Here is a 17,724-nt window from a genome sequence, read left to right as displayed (position 1 = left end):
CTAATACACTGTAAACTAAAAAAGGATATCTATATAATGCATAAGAATAAGCTCCAGGATAACCTCTCAACTCTGTTCGTAATCTCTCAGCCACTGACACTTTATTTTTTCTCATTTCTCTCTTCCCCCTTTTGGTCAAGAAGGCTTTCCTTGATGTTGGGTCCTGGCTCATCCTGGGATTTCTGTCCCACATTGCTAGGGAGACTTGCACCTGTGGGAGTCATGGCCCACGTAGTGGGGGAGGGCAGTGAATTCACATGCTGAGTCATCTTAGACAGACAGGCCACATCTGAGGAATAAAACAGGTTGTCTGGGGGGTGACTCTTAGGCCTAATTTTAAGTAGGCTTAGCCTAGCCTTTGCAGGAATAAGTTTCACAGGGGCAAACCCCAAGACTGAGGGCTCGGCCTATTGATTTGGGTGTCCCCACTGCTTGTAAGAATATAAGAAATTCTCCAAATGGAGACATTGAATATTTCCTTCTTTCTCCCCAGTCCTGCAAGGGGTCCTTGCAAATGCTTATTCATTCACTGCCCAAATATAATGGGGCATCACACTAACCTAGACAAACCAACAAGATCTCCCACCCTATTCAAGATTCCATTACTTATGGTGGGCAACTAAACTGACCATAAAAATTAAAATAGGTAATGCACTATCCAAAATATAATTTTTTTTACCAAATAAACATCTCTCCCTTTGGTCTCACACAGAAGTTGAAGTTTTAAAATATGGACAATATCACACTTTACCCTATGTTCTGATCTACTTCATCCTATCCAAATCAGCTTCATTCATATCAATAATTGAAGTTTGATCCCTGTTTCAACTTTTTAAACAGTTCCTTTATGGGGTAATGCTGATTTTCATAGCTTGAGCTCTAACTCTGAGTCTCTGGTGTCACATAAATACCCAAAAGTTTCTGTGAACAACCAGGTTACATATAAACAGCTCAGTATCTCCAAATTTAGAAATAACAATTACAACTCCTGAATGTATGTGACTGCTGTAAGAGCTTACAATCTAGGACCCTTTACAATAGGCCCCCAACCTGATAATCCATGCTTTCAACTTCAATTCACAGAGTTTGTATATTATAGTTAGTCTACATGAATCAGGTATGGTAATATTTGTCTTTTTGTTTCTGACATTTCATTAAACTTACAGCCCTTAAGGTCCATTCACCTAGTTGCATGCCTCACAACTTCATTTCTTCTTGTGGTCACTCAGTAGTCCATTGTATGTATACACCACAGTTCCCCCTTCCTTCCTTCAGTTGTGGTACCCTTAGGCCACCTCCATCCATTGTGGATGTGCCACCATAAACACCACATTCAGTTTCTTCAGGTACATACCTAGCAACGGGGTTGCAGGATCATATAGCAACTGAACCACTAGCCGCCTGTGAAACCACCACCCTGCCCTCTGGAGGGGCTGCACTTCTCAGTTTCCCTACTGAGAGTGAATAGGTACATCTCTTTCTCGTTATCTTCTCTAGCACTTGTTTCTCTCTGTTAATTTTTTCCCTCTATTTATTATTTAACTTTTAAAAATTGTATAATATAACATATATACAAAGCAAAAAAAGGAAAAAGCAATAATTTTCAAAGTACTCTTCAACAAGTAGTTACAAAACAGATTCCAGAGTTTGTCATGGGCTACCATATGCTCCTTTCAGATTTTTCCTTCTAACTGCTCCATAATATAGGAGGCTAGAGGGCTTAAATATTTTTTTATCATCACAATTGACTGTTTTTCTTCTATTTTTGTGAAAAATAACAGATATACAAAAAAGCTATAAATTTCAAAGCAGAGCACCACAATTAGTTGTAGAACATATTTCAGAGTTTGGCATGGGTTATGACTACACAATTTTAAGGTTTTACTTCTAGCTACTCTAAGATACTGGAGACTAAAAGAGTTATCAATTTAATGATTCAGCAATCATATTCACTTGTTAAATCCTATGTTCTCTGTATAACTCCACCATCACCTTTGATCTTTCCATACCTCTCTTTTAGGGCTGTTTGGGCTATGGCCATTCTAACTTTTTCATGTTGGAAGGGTCTGTCACTAATATGGGATAGGGAGATGGAACTATCTGATGTTCTGTTCCCTCTAGGTTTCAGGACTTATCAGGTCCAGGGACCTATCTGGAGGTTGTAGGTTTCTGGAAAGTTACACCAATGCATAGAACCCTTGTGGAATCTTATATATTGCCCTTTGTTTCAGCTATTTTTTTCTATACCCCTTACCACTGCCTTTCATTGATCACTATATACTGCATTTTTTTAAAGGTTACAAATCATTTAAATTTGGTTTGTATCTATATGTCTATAATTCTTTAGGATTGGCTGGAATGGTCCTGGTTGCGGTTTGGCAGATTAAAATAGACAGCAATGTCTAAATGAAGCTTCTGTAAGGGCAACCTCCAGAGTAGCCTCTTGAGTCTATTTGAACTCTCTCTGTCACTGATACTTATTAGTTACACTTCTTCTCTCCCTTTGGGTTAGGGTGGAATTGTTGAGTCCATGGTGCCAAGGCCAGATTTATCCCTGGGAGTCATCTCTCACGTCTCCAGGGAGACTTTCTGGCTCATTTTTCTTCACCAAATGTCCCACACATTCATTCACATCATTGCTTGCCTCAAGACTTCATTTCTTTTTTGTAGCAGCACAACATTCATTCATAAGTATACACCATCATTCGCCAATCTACTTCTCAGCCAGTGCATCCTTCAGCCACCTTTACCATGGTCATAAAAGTGGAATCATACAGTATCTATCCTTTTGTGTCTGGCTTATTTCACTCAGCATTATGTGTTCAAGGCTCATCCATCTTGTTATGTGCTTCAGGACGTCATTTCGTCTTAGTGCTACATAATATTCCATCGAATGTGTATGCCATAATTTGTTAATCCACTTGTCTGTTGATGGTTATTTGGTTTGTTTCCATCTTTTTGCTATTGTGAATAATGCTGCTATGAACATTGGTGTGCAAATGTCTGTTTGTGTCATTGCTTTCAGCTTTTCTGGGTATATACCAAGAAGTGCTATTGCTGGGTCATAGAGCAACTCGATATTTAGTTTCCTAAGGAGCCGCCAAACAGTCTTCTATAGTGGCTGCACCATTATACATTCCCACCAGCAATGCAAAGTGTCCCAGTTTCTCCACATCCTCTCCAACATTTATAGTTTCCTGTTTGTTTAATAGCAGCCATACTTATAGGTGTGAGGTGGTATCTCATTGTAGTCTTGATCTTCATTTCCCTTATAGTCAATGAAAATTGAGTATCTCTTCATGTGCTTTTTTTTTTTTTTTTTTTGGCATGGGCAGGCACCGGGAATCGAACCCAGGTTTCCAGCATGGCAGATGAGAACTCTGCCTGCTGAGCCACTGTGGCCCACCCTCTTTATGTGCTTTTTTTTTTTTTTTGATTTTTTTTTATTAATTAAAAAAAGAATTAACAAAACAATTAGAAATCATTCCAATCTACATGTACAATCAGTAATTCTTAATAACATCACATAGTTGCATATTCATCATTTCTTAGTACATTTGCATCGATTTAGAAAAAGAAATAAAAAGACAACAGAATAAGAATTAAAACAATAATAGAAAGAAAAAGAAAAAAAACAAACAAACAAAAAAAACAAAAAACCTATACCTCACATGCAGCTTCATTCAGTGTTTTAACATAATTGCATTACAATTGGGTAGTATTGTGCTGTCCATTTTTGAGTTTTTATATCCAGTCCCGTTGTACAGTCTGTATCCCTTCAGCTCCAATTATCCCTTCTCTTTTTTTTTTTTTTTTTAATTAACGGAAAAAAAGAAATTAACCCAACATTTAGAGATCATACCATTCTACATATGCAATCATTAATTCTTAACATCATCACATAGATGCATGATCATCATTTCTTAGTACATTTGCATTGGTTTAGAGGAACTAGCAACACAACAGAAAAAGATATAAAATGTTAATATAGAGAAAAAAATAAAAGTAATAATAGTAAAATCAAAACAAAACAAAACAAAACAAAAACCTATAGCTCAGATGCACCTTCATTCAGTGTTTTAACATGATTACTTTACAATTAGGTATTATTGTGCTGTCCATTTTTGAGTTTTTTTTGTTTTTTTTTTTTAGTATTCACATTTTCTTTATTTAAAACTTTTAATACTGAAAAATTTCAAAGCTACAGAAAAGTTGCAATAATACAAAGAACGTTCATGGACTTTCACCCTAGATCTTCTAGTTGTTAACATTTTGCCAACATTTGCTTTATTTTTCCACGTGTATATTTACATATATATAAAATGTAAGCATATATATATATTTTCTGTATCATTTGAAAGTAAGTTGCAGACATCATGATCCTTTACCCCTAATTACCTCAGCATTTATCTTCCAAGAACATTTTCTTAAATAATTCAGATACCAAATTCAGGAAATTTAATATCAATTTAACATTAATATCAAGATTAGCTAGTATAAAGGTGATGTTCAAATTCTTCCAACTGATACAAGAATGTCCCTTCTAGAATTCTGATTTAGGACCAAATCTAGGATCATGCATTCATTAGATGTTATGTCTCCTTTAATCTGCAAGTTCCTCAGCCTTATTCTGGGTTTTATAACACTGACATGTTCAAAGACTACAAGCCAGTATTTCTCATTATACACTTTTAAGAGAGTCATTTACAGAATTTAACTTTGAACAAGGCTCTCCTTTGACCACTCTAAAGGAAATGAATTAAAGACAACTTTTGAGTTCACTAGTGTTCTAGTTTGCTAGCTGCCACAACGCAACAGAGACGGATTATCTTTTAATAAAAGGGGATTTATTTCGTTAGTTCTTCAGAGGAAAGGCAGCTAACTTTCAACTGAGGTTCTTTCTTACATGGGAAGGCACAGGGTGATATCTGCTGGCCTTCTTTCCAGGACTCTGGGCTCCAACAACTTTCCCCGGGGTGATTTCTTTCTGCATCTCCAAAGGCCTGGGCTGAGAGTGCTGAGATGAGGTATGCTGAGCTGCTTGGGCTGTGCTATGTCAAGTCTCTCATTTAAGCACCAGCCAATTAAATCAAACATCATTCATGCAGCAGGCATGCCTCCTAGCCAACTACAGATGTAATCACCAATAGTTGAGGTTCACGTACCATTGGCTCAAGTCCACAGCAACAGAACTAGGCACCTTCACCTAGCCAAGTTGACACCTGAATCTAACTACCACAACTAGTCTCTCCCCACCCCACCCTGCAAATTAAAAACCCTTGGCAGTTCAATTTCCCTTATTTTGTAGTGAGTCTTTCTTTTTTCTTTTTTAAATATTTTTACTGAAAAATATCCACATATATACAGCACAATATTATACAGTTAATGGCTCACAATATCACAAGTTGTGTATTCTTCACCAAGATCATTTTTAGAACATTTGCATCAGTCCAGAAAAAAGAAATAAAAAGAAAAAAAGAACTCATACATCCAATACTCCTTACCCTTCCCTCTCATTGACCCAGAGTATTTCAATCTACTCACTTTTTACCCATTATCTCCTCCCTATTATTTATTTATTTTCTTTAACTCATCTGTCCATACCCTAGGTAAAAGGAGCTTTAGACAGGGTTTTCATAATCAGAAAGTCACACTGTAAAAGCTATATAGTTATACAGTCTTCTTCAAGAATCAAGGCTACTGGAACACAGTTCCACAATTTGAGGAACTTCCATCTAGTCACTTCAATACACCATAAACTAAACAGGGCTATCTATAAGAATAACTTTCAGGATAGCCTCTTGACTGAAATCTCTCAGCCATTGAGACTTTATTTCTCTCTTTCCTCTTTTGGTCAAGAAAGATTTCTCAATCCCATGATGCCAGTTCCCAGATCATCCCTGGGAGTCAGGTCCGTTGCCAGGGAGGTTTATACCCCTGGGAGTCATGTTCAACATAGGGCCTTATATGTATATATATATATATTTTTTTTTTCTGCATGGGAAGGCACTGGGAATCGAACCTTTTATGTTTTTTAACATACAGAATTTTATCCCATCATATTCAGGCCCATACTGTAGATAGATAATAGTTTCAGGCCCAAAACAACTTTAGTGGTCTTGCACAGGATCCAGGAATCAGGTTTGTTCTGGAGCTTCCACTATCCATGCAAGCTTGGAATCTTTTGTCTCAAGCTTGGCTAGGGAGAAGGAAACATTGATTACTAGTAAACTTAAAAATCACTGTGTTCATTTCATCCCTGGAAGTCCCCAGGGACATGGAGTCCCAAGGACGTTTCCTTCTCCCTAGCAAAGCTTGAGACATTAGGACTCCATCTCCCTGGGGACTCCCAAAGACAAAATGAGCACAGTGATTCTCAAGTTCACTAGCAATCAATGACAGAGGATTGAACAAAGGTATAAACAGACATGGAGAATTTATAAAACATACAGTTGGATGTTCTCAGTCCTAATCCTGTGTTGAGCACCATCAGTCCTTTCCCCTTCTACTTGGAGCTCCTGAGCCCTGTTATTCATTAAACATGGTTTTATTGGGTTCCTCTGCCTGGCAGTGGGAATGGTGAACACCAGGGAGTGTAGACTGAAAACCACTTAGTGATACCCTCACATCAGACCTTCCTTTACTACTTCTAATCCACTGGTAGGGGGTAGTGACTAGTGAGAGGGAGAAGTGCCTTTGGGTCAGGTAGCTACCCCTTGAATGACTACTGTGGTAGCAGGGAAATGCAGTTTTAAGTTTGGTATCCTAGGGACAACACCATGTACATGTACTCAGATGAGTATCAGCACCAGTGCCTTATGTTTGGTACTCCTGGCCAGGAGAAGAACACCCTAGGTACTTATCAACATCCATGACCTGACCCCATTGACTTTTTAAAAAGTGAACTCATACCAAACTACCTAGAATCCCTTAAACATACCAGATTCTAAATCCTTAAAATCTGGGTAGATTGTCTTCCACTTGTCCTAATGCTTCCCAAATGGTACCTAGGAGACACTTCCAATATCACATGTATCACCATTATGGATGTTATGCTCAGGATGAATTTGTTGGGAGGAACTGGGAAATAAAAGCTAACTTTTGAGTGCCTACTCTGTGCCAAGCATTGCTCTTACTTAGCACTTTACATGTACTCTCCAAGCAACTGTATGATAGGAATTCTTTATCATCCACACTTCAGTAGATGAGGAAACAGAGACAGAAGATATGTGTCTAAAGTCCTAGGTCTGAAGCTAGGAGTTACCAAATACTCCCTTCAGCCATTTGTGATTTATAAAAGTATGGATATTTAAAATCCTTGGAGTGACTGTGACTCTAAAATCTAGATAGTGGTATGTTTAATGATATCTTAAAGCACAAAGAACCTGCTTCAGAATGACACCAAGATGATGAAGATAACCTGAAAAGTTTCAATTCAAACCAGCAGATACACAATATGGGGAGAGACATTAGCTTATGAGACTTATAGAACTTGTAAAAGTGCAGGTGATATTGATCATAAAAGGAGGATAAAAAAGTAAGAATTTTGATATCACATTGACCAATAGTGAAAGGAATTCTGCATGACTAACTTGACTGTGAACAAGAAGGTCCTAAATAGGTAAAACCTGAAGGACCAAGACAAGATAAATGTATGTCTTAGGCATTGTTTCTGCTAGGTGGTACAGGCTATGAAGTTGACAGGTTTCTTAACCACTGCTGCTTGTGCTGTGCTAGTTAGTCCCTTTTTAAATGAATCTCTGTTCATAAAATTAATGGCCAAAGAGTTAAGGGTGAGGTCCTCTATTAGCAGTTTTTCTTTTGGGCTGTGTCCATGGTAAAAAGCCACTGTACAAATAGCTATAACTCTTTCAAATATGGCCCTATTTCTGAATTAAGTGGCATTATTCTTCTTTGATCCAACAGATCTTGCCATTTTCTCCAAGCCACACTGTTCCACTGGCCACCAGTTGCAGGGCTGCAGGAAATATTTTATGTTCTACTAATTTTACTCTTTCAGACAGAATCTCAACAGTGTCACCCCTCTTCACTGGAACAGCTTCTTGTAAAATAATTTGTCCAGCATCTACATCTTCAGTTACAAAGTGTACAGTACACCCAGTGACTGTGACTCCAGCTTTCAGGGCTTGCTCATGGGCATTTGAACCCTTAAAAGAAGGCAGCAAAGATGGGTGGATGTTGAGCATTTTCCCGTTCCATTTTCTGACAAAGGGGCTTGACAAAATTCTCATGAATCCTGCAAGACAAACTATGTCTGTGGAGAACTCTTCAAGGATCTGGTCAATTGCACTGTCAAAATCGACACGATTTTTATATAATTTATGATCAATTACTTTGGTGGGAATACCAGCTCTTTCTGCTTTATCTAACCCAGCTACTGCGGCTTTGTTGGAGATAACCAAAACAATGTGTGCAGAGCTATTTGGTTCATGAGTACTGTCTATGAGTGCCTGGAGATTTGATCCTGTTCCAGATATTAAGACAGCAACTTTTGCCTTTTTTGGCTGGACAGAGAAATGATTTTTCAAGGAGCCATTCTCCAACACTGACCCATTTATCTGCATGGTTTCAATTAGATGCTTGACTTTCACACGAGGGGAGCCTGCAGGACATGTAACCACACTACCAATCACCCAAGCTTCTTCCTTTTGCTGCTGAATATCCCTTAGAATCTGCTCCATCCGATCCTTTGGTACCACAAGGGCAGCCCCGATCCCACAGTTAAATGTTCTGGCCATCTCTTCTTCAGAAAGGTGTCCTTCGTGCTGTAACCATGAGAAAATCCCAGGGATCCTCCAGGTCCGGGCATCTAAATCCACCCCGAACTTCTGAGGGAGGACTCTGGGGATGTTTTCTAGCAATCCTCCTCCAGTAATGTGGGCAAAGGCCTTGACATGTCCTGAACGTAGGACAGGTAACAGTGTTTGGCTGTAGATTCTGGTTGGTGTTAGAAGTAATTCCCCTAATGTCTGGTTACCATAACCACCAGGCGCTGGAGAGCAGTACTGGAGGGAAGACTGTGCCACAATTTTCCTCACAAGGCTAAATCCATTGCTGTGGAGACCTGAAGAAGCTATTCCAATCACCACATCCCCTTCAGCAATTCTTTCCAAGTGAGGAAGTTTCTGATCCCGCTCCATTGCACCAACAGCAAAACCAGCGAGGTCATACTCTCCAAGCGGATACATGTCAGGCATTTCGGCAGTTTCACCTCCAAGAAGAGCACAGCCAGCTTTTCCACAAGCTTTAGCGATACCAGTGATAACGGCTTCAGTTGTATTGAGGTCAAGTTTTCCACATGAAAAGTAATCGAGGAAAAAAAGAGGTTCTGCTCCTTGCGCCAGAATATCATTTACACACATTGCAACCAAATCTTGACCAATGGTATCATGTTTATTGCACAGCTGGGCAATCTTCAGTTTAGTTCCAACACCATCTGTTCCAGATGCCAGAAGAGGATCTTTGAAACCAGCTGCTTTCAAGTCAAAAAGACCAGCAAAACCTCCAAGATCAACTTTACAGCCTGGTCTGGAGGTGGCTTTTGCTAAAGGCTTAATTTTCTGGACCAGCATATTTCCAGCAGCAATATCTACCCCAGATTCCTTGTAAGTTAGGCCCCTGGCCTGCTGGAGGAAAGCTATGGCACGATAGCCAATGTCTTTCCTATAAACGGCTCCCTCAAACTTTATAGCAGCTAGTCCTTTCTTGGCTTCTTCAAGGGCTGATAGGAGATTTTCCCGTATGGCTGTCACTGCAAGGACTCTACCCCCGTTGGTTACCACTTTGCCATCTTTCAGGGCAGTGCCTGCTTGGAACACTTCCAGACCAAAAGTTTGAGCCTCAGGAAACCCTGTTATCTCCACTCCCTTGGCGTAGTCTCCAGGATAACCTTTACTTGCCATGACAACAGTTATGGCAGCGCGGTTTTCAAGCCAAATGGGCAGACATGTGCAGAGCAGACCATCTAAAGTAGACTGAATCACTTCATAAAGATCACTTTTAAGAAGTGGGAGGATTACTTGGCATTCTGGATCACCAAATCGGCAATTAAATTCCAGAACTTTTGGGCCATCCTTTGTCAGCATTATACCAGCATACAAAACACCTGTGTAAGGAGTACCCTCCTTCTGCATGCCGTCCACTGTCCTCTGAAGAATGGTAGTTTTAATTTTTAGTAACATATCCTTAGAAACCTGAGGGGCTGGACAATAGGCTCCCATGCCCCCTGTATTGGGGCCATGATCTCCCTCCAGCAGTCGCTTATGGTCCTGCGCTGGGGGCATGGGGGCCACAGTCCTTCCATCGGTGAAACACAGACAAGATACTTCTTCTCCTTCAAGAAGCTCTTCAATGACAATAGTTTCTCCAGCAGTTCCAAAAGCTTTATCTTGCATAACCTCCTGTACAGCTTTGCAGGCCTCTTCTTTGCTATTTGTGACAATCACCCCTTTCCCAGCTGCTAGACCACTGGCTTTCACAACCAAAGCAGGGAAGTCCACACTCATAATGAAGCTGTGGGCCTCCTCAGGTTTGGTGAATGCTCTCCATTTTGCAGTTGGGATTCCATGTTGGTCCATAAACTCTTTGGCAAACCTTTTGCTGGACTCTAACTGAGCAGCTTCTGCTGTGGGGCCAAAGCAACGCACTCCCGCAGTTGTCAGGTTCCCAACAATTCCAGCAGCCAGTGGTGCCTCTGGTCCAACAACTACAAATTCAATTTTTTCCTCTTTGCAGAACTGAGCAAGGGTAGTATGATCGCTGATTGAGATATCAGTATTTGAAATCTTTCCAGAGCACGAAGTGCCTGCATTTCCTGGGGCGACCAACACTTGCTTGACGTGGTGAGACTGTGCAAGTTTCCAGGCCAGTGTATGTTCCCTTCCTCCACTGCCAATTATCAGCACACGGGCTGACATGGTTATCGACACAAAAACGTCCCGCGCTGCCGCCTCGCACCCATTTTTGAGTTTTTGTATCTAGTCCTGTTGCACAGTCTGTATCCCTTCAGCTTCAATTACCCATTGTCTTACCCTGTTTCTACCTCCTGCTGGACTCTGTTACCAATGACATATTTCAAGTTTATTCTCGAATGTCCGTTCACATCAGTGGGACCATACAGTATTTGTCCTTTAGTTTTTGGCTGGATTCACTCAGCATAATATTCTCTAGGTCCATCCATGTTATTACATGGTTCATAAGTTTATCTTGTCTTAAAGCTGCATAATATTCCATCGTATGTATATACCACAGTTTGTTTAGCCACTCTTCTGTTGATGGAGATTTTGGCTGTTTCCATCTCTTTGCAATTGTAAATAACGCTGCTATAAACATTGGTGTGCAAATGTCCGTTTGTGTCTTTGCCCTTAGGTCCTTTGAGTAGATACCTAGCAATGGTATTGCTGGGTCGTATGGCAATTCTATATTCAGCTTTTTGAGGAACCGACAAACTGCCTTCCACAGTGGTTGCACCCTTTGACATTCCCACCAACAGTGGATAAGTGTGCCTCTTTCTCCGCATCCTCTCCAGCACTTGTCATTTTCTGTTTTGTTGATAATGGCCATTCTGGTGGGTGTGAGATGATATCTCATTGTGGTTTTGATTTGCATTTCTCTAATGGCCAGGGACATTGAGCATCTCTTCATGTGCCTCTTGGCCATCCGTATTTCGTCTTCTGGTAGGTGTCTGTTTAAGTCTTTTTCCCATTTTGTAATTGGGTTGGCTGTCTTTTTGTTGTTGAGTTGAACAATCTCTTTATAAATTCTGGATACTAGACCTTTATCTGATATGTCGTTTCCAAATATTGTCTCCCATTGTGTAGGCTGTCTTTCTACTTTCTTGATGAAGTTCTTTGATGCACAAAAGTGTTTAATTTTGAGGAGCTCCCATTTATTTATTTCCTTCTTCAGTGTTCTTGCTTTAGGTTTAAGGTCCATAAAACCGCCTCCAGTGGTAAGATCCATAAGATATCTCCCAACATTTTCCTCTAACTGTTTTATGGTCTTAGACCTAATGTTTAGATCTTTGATCCATTTTGAGTTAACTTTTGTGTAGGGTGTGAGAGATGGGTCTTCTTTCATTCTTTTGCATATGGATATCCAGTACTCTAGGCACCATTTATTGAAGAGACTGTTCTGTCCCAGGTGAGTTGGCTTGACTGCCTTATCAAAGATCAAATGTCCATAGATGAGAGGGTCTATATCTGAGCATTCTATTCGATTCCATTGGTCGATATATCTATCTTTATGCCAATACCATGCTGTTTTGACCACTGTGGCTTCATAATATGCCTTAAAGTCAGGCAGCGCGAGACCTCCAGCTTCGTTTTTTTTCCTCAAGATGTTTTTAGCAATTCGGGGCACCCTGCCCTTCCAGATAAATTTGCTTATTGGTTTTTCTATTTCTGAAAAATAAGTTGTTGGGATTTTGATTGGTATTGCATTGAATCTGTAAATCAATTTAGGTAGGATTGACATCTTGACTATATTTAGTCTTCCAATCCATGAACACGGTATGCCCTTCCATCTATTTAGGTCTTCTGTGATTTCTTTTAGCAGTTTTTTTGTAGTTTTCTTTATATAGGTTTTTTGTCTCTTTGGTGAAATTTATTCCTAGGTATTTTATTCTTTTAGTTGCGATTGTAAATGGGATTCGTTTCTTGATTTCCGCCTCAGCTTGTTCATTACTAGTGTATAGAAAAGCTACAGATTTTTGAATGTTGATCTTGTAGCCTGCTACTTTGCTGTACTCATTTATTAGCTCTAGTAATTTTGTTGTGGATTTTTCTGGGTTTTCTACGTATAGTATCATATCGTCTGCAAACAGTGATAGTTTTACTTCTTCCTTTCCAATTTTGATGCCTTGTATTTCTTTTTCTTGTCTAATTGCTCTGGTTCTAAACCTCCAACATGATGTTGAATAATAGTGGTGATAATGGACATCCTTGTCTTGTTCCTGATCTTAGGGGGAAAGTTTTCAATTTTTCCCCATTGAGGATGATATTAGCTGTGGGTTTTTCATATATTCCCTCTCTCATTTTAAGGAAGTTCCCTTGTATTCCTATCTTTTGAAGTGTTTTCCACAGGAAAGGATGTTGAATCTTGTCAAATGCCTTCTCTGCATCAATTGAGATGATCATGTGATTTTTCTACTTTGATTTGTTGATATGGTGTATTACATTCATTGATTTTCTTATGTTGAACCATCCTTGCATACCTGGGATGAATCCTACTTGGTCATGATGTATAATTCTTTTAATGTGTTGTTGGATACGATTTGCTAGAATTTTATTGAGAATTTTTGCTTCTGTATTCATTAGAGAGATTGGTCTGTAGTTTTCTTTTTTTGTAATATCTTTGCCTGGTTTTGGTATGAGGGTGATGTTGGCTTCATAGAATGAATTAGGTAGTTTTCCCTCCACTTCGATTATGTTGAACAGTTTGAGGAGAGTAGGTACTAATTCTTTCTGGAATGTTTGATAGAATTCACATGTGAAGCCGTCTGGTCCTGGACTTTTCTTTTTAGGGAGCTTTTGAATAACTAATTCAATCTCTTTACTTGTGATTGGTTTGTTGAGGTCGTCTATGTCTTCTTGAGTCAAAGTTGGTTGTTCATGTCTTTCCAGGAACCTGTCCATTTCTTCTAAATTGTTGTATTTATTAGCGTAAAGTTGTTCATAGTATCCTGTTATTACCTCCTTTATTTCTGTGAGGTCAGTAGTTATGTCTCCTCTTTCATTTCTAATCTTATTTATTTGCATCCTCTCTCTTCTTCTTTTTGTCAATCTTGCTAAGGGCCCATCAATCTTGTTGATTTTCTCATAGAACCAACTTCTGGTCTTATTGATTTTCTCTATTGTTTTCATGTTTTCAATTTCATTTATTTCTGCTCTAATCTTTGTTATTTCTTTCCTTTTGCTTGCTTTGGGATTAGTTTGCTGTTCTTTCTCCAGTTCTTCCAAGTGGACAGTTAATTCCTGCATTTTTGCCTTTTCTTCTTTTCTGATAAAGGCATTTAGGGCAATAAATTTCCCTCTTAGCACTGCCTTTGCTGCGTCCCATAAGTTTTGATATGTTGTGTTTTCATTTTCATTCGCCTCTAGGTATTTACTAATTTCTTTTGCAATTTCTTCTTTGACCCACTTGTTGCTCAAGAGTGTGTTGTTGAGCCTCCATTTATTTGTGAATTTTCTGGCACTCCGCCTATTATTGATTTCCAACTTCATTCCTTTATGATCCGAGAAAGTGTTGTGTATGATTTCAATATTTTTAAATTTGTTAAGACTTGCTTTGTGACCCAGCATATGGTCTATCTTTGAGAATGATCCATGAGCACTTGAAAAAAAGGTGTATCCTGCTGTTGTGGGATGTAATGTCCTATAAATGTCTGTTAAGTCTAGCTCATTTATAGTAATATTCAGATTCTCTATTTCTTTATTGATCCTCTGTCTAGATGTTCTGTCCATTGATGAGAGTGGTGAATTGAAGTCTCCAACTATTATGGTATATGTGTCTATTTCCCTTTCCAGTGTTTGCAGTGTATTCCTCACGTATTTTGGGGCATTCTGGTTCGGTGCGTAAATATTTATGATTGTCATGCCTTCTTGTTTAATTGTTCCTTTTATTAGTATATAGTGTCCTTCTTTGTCTCTTTTAACTGCTTTACATTTGAAGTCTAATTTGTTGTATATTAGTGTAGCCACTCCTGCTCTTTTCTGGTTGTTATTTGCATGAAATATCTTTTCCCAACCTTTCACTTTCAACCTATTTGTATCTTTGGGTCTAAGATGTGTTTCCTGTAGACAGCATATAGAAGGATCCTGTTTTTTAATCCATTCTGCCAGTCTATGTCTTTTAATTGGGGAGTTCAGTCCATTAACATTTAGAGTTATTACTGTTTGGATAATACTTTCCTCTACCATTTTGCCTTTTGTATTATATATATCATATCTGACTTTCCTTCTTTCTACACTCTTCTCCATGCCTCTCTCTTCTGTCTTTTTGTATCTGACTCTAGTGCTCCCTTTAGTATTTCTTGCAGAGCTGGTCTCTTGGTCACAAATTCTCTCAGTGACTTTTTGTCTGAGAATTTTTTAATTTCTCCCTCATTTTTGAAGGACAATTTTGCTGGATATAGGAGTCTTGGTTGGCAGTTTTTCTCTTTTAGTAACTTAAATATATCATCCCACTGTCTTCTAGCTTCCATGGTTTCTGCTGAGAAATCTACACATAGTCTTATTGGGTTTCCCTTGTATGGTGATGGAGTGCTTCTCCATCGCTGCTTTCAAGATCCTCTCTTTCTCTTTGACCTCTGACATTCTAACTAGTAAGTGTCTTGGGGAACGCCTATTTGTGTCTAATCTCTTTGGGGTGCGCTGCACTTCTTGGATCTGTAATTTTAGGTCTTTCATAAGAGTTGGGAAATTTTCAGTGATAATTTCTTCCATTAGTTTTTCTCCTCCTTTTCCCTTCTCTTCTCCTTCTGGGACACCCACAACACGTATATTTGTGCGGTTCACATTGTTCTTGAGTTCCCTGATACCCTGTTCAAATTTTTCCATTCTTTTCCGGATAGTTTCTGTTTCTTTTTGGAATTCAGATGTTCCATCCTCCAAATCACTAATTCTATCTTCTGTCTCTTTAAATCTATCATTGTAGGTATCCATTGTTTTTTCCATCTTTTCTACTTTTTCCTTCACTTCCATAAGCTCTGTGATTTGCTTTTTTCAGTTTTTCTATTTCTTCTTTTTGATCAGCCCATGTCTTCTTCATGTCCTCCCTCAATTTATCGATTTCGTTTTTGAAGAGGTTTTCCATTTCTGTTCGTATATTCAGCATTAGGTGTTTCAGCTCCTGTGTCTCATTTGAACTATTGGTTTGTTCCTTTGACTGGGCCATATTTTCAATTTTCTGAGCATGATCCGTTATCTTCTGCTGGAGTCTGGGCATTTAGTCAGATTTTCCTGGGTGTTGGACCCCACAGGTTGAAAGATTTTTCTGTGAAATCTCTTGGTTCTGTTTTTCTTATCCTACCCAGTAGGTCGCGCTCGTGGCACCCGTTTGTCTACGGGTTCCACCGTGAAAGTTGCTGTGGGTCCTTTAACTCTGGAAAACTCTCGCCGTAGGGGAGGTTCGGCAGCCAAAACGTCTTGGAAGAGTGCCAGCCGGCCCGGGGGTCCGAACACGGGGAGGGTCGCCGGCTGCCGCAGCACGGGAGAGCGCCCGACCGAATTTCCTAGTGGGCCCGGGGCGCCAAGCGTGGCGGGAGGGCGCCAGCTGTCGCAGCCCGGTAGAGTGCACTGTTCCCAGCCGGACCAGGGAGTCATGTGTTTGGAAGGGACCCCCGGTCACCGTTCTCCGCAGTCTGGGGATTTCCGACCCAACTCTCTCAGTTGGTCTGGGGGGCCACGCGTGGTGGGGGCAGCAGCCGCCGCGGCCCAAGGGGACCGCCTGCCCAATTCTGCCAGCTGGCCTGGGAAGGAGGAAGGGAGGGACTCCGGACGCTTGCTGTCCCGCCCGGGAAAGCCCGCGCCCCTCGGTGATCTCACCGGAGCTGATTCTCCCAGACAGTCAGCCGTTCCAGGATGGGGTACGCTGTCCCTTTGATCTCCGTCGTGGCTCCGGGAGCTGCTCTGTATTGTCTCCACTCCCCCAGTAGCTGTTCTGGAGGAGGAAAGGTGAGGGTGGCAAGGCTGTCGAGGTCGGTGGTGGAGGAGCCAGTGAAGGCGGAAGAGGGCACGGTGGTGGTTGGAGAGCGCGGAGCAGGCGGACGAAGAGGGGAGAGGAGGGTGGGCGGGCCGGCTCCGTATTTATTTTTAAACATTTTTAGATTTTATGTTTTTTTCCAGACCAAATGTACTCTAAATGGAAGTTAAATTCAGTCACTACTGCTTCTGAGTGGAGAACTTACTACGGCAGTACATTGGGGAGAGGTTGATCGACACTTATGTTGAGTGATTCTGTTGGCTGTGGGGTACCTGTGTCTGCTGAACAATCAATCAAAATGTTTTAGTTCAACATTTTATATTGTTTATTTTTAATATCAAAACTTTTAAACTAGAAAGAGAAAAGATGGAAAAAGTATCAACTCAAGTCACAAAATATATGGGGGGAAAGTCCTTATTTTAAATGTAAAATTAATAGTGATGAAAGAAAGCAAATCAAGACAAACATTAATGGCAGTGAAAGTGCAAACTTTCTATGTAAGAGGAGCTTTGGGTAGTAAATAGGTTTGGAAAGAGAACTAAGAGTCTTGTCTTGAAATACATTTTTATAGCAAGCAAGCTTTTTTTTTAACATCAGTTTTATTGAAATACAATTCACTAATTAAAAAACTATAATTTAATGAGTCTTAATAAATGTTTTCAATCATGTAACCAGCACCACAATCATGAAAAAGATCACAGAATTTATCTATTGTCTTCTTATTGAGTTGTAAGAGTATCTTAATACATTCTGGATAAAAGTCCTTTACAAGATTTATCTTGTGTTTTCTCCTAGTCTGTGGCTTGCCCTTCCATTTTCTTAATGTTTTTCTTTTTATTGTGAAAAATAATATATAAATCCTGTATAGCTTAATGTAAGGCCTGGATACTCCCAGAGTATATTAAGCAGATAATCAAAAAGTATTGGTAATGTCCCTTGAGGGATAGGAGAAAAATTATGGAAAAGTTAAACTTTACCACTGGGGAAACACTGGATACTGTG

At 39.8% G+C, this 17,724-nt stretch overlaps 1 pseudogene; it reads right to left on the bottom strand.

Moving 5' to 3' along the window:
- Positions 1-4,735: 4,735 nt before the first annotated feature.
- Positions 4,736-10,971, bottom strand: LOC143648256 (trifunctional purine biosynthetic protein adenosine-3 pseudogene; annotated as a pseudogene).
- Positions 10,972-17,724: the final 6,753 nt, after the last annotated feature.

Source organism: Tamandua tetradactyla, chromosome 10 (assembly GCF_023851605.1).
Source record: "Tamandua tetradactyla isolate mTamTet1 chromosome 10, mTamTet1.pri, whole genome shotgun sequence".
In the NCBI taxonomy this organism is placed as follows: Eukaryota; Metazoa; Chordata; class Mammalia; order Pilosa; family Myrmecophagidae; genus Tamandua; species Tamandua tetradactyla.
The sequence above is the reverse complement of the archived record's forward strand: the minus strand, read 5'-3'. Positions and strand labels throughout refer to the sequence as shown.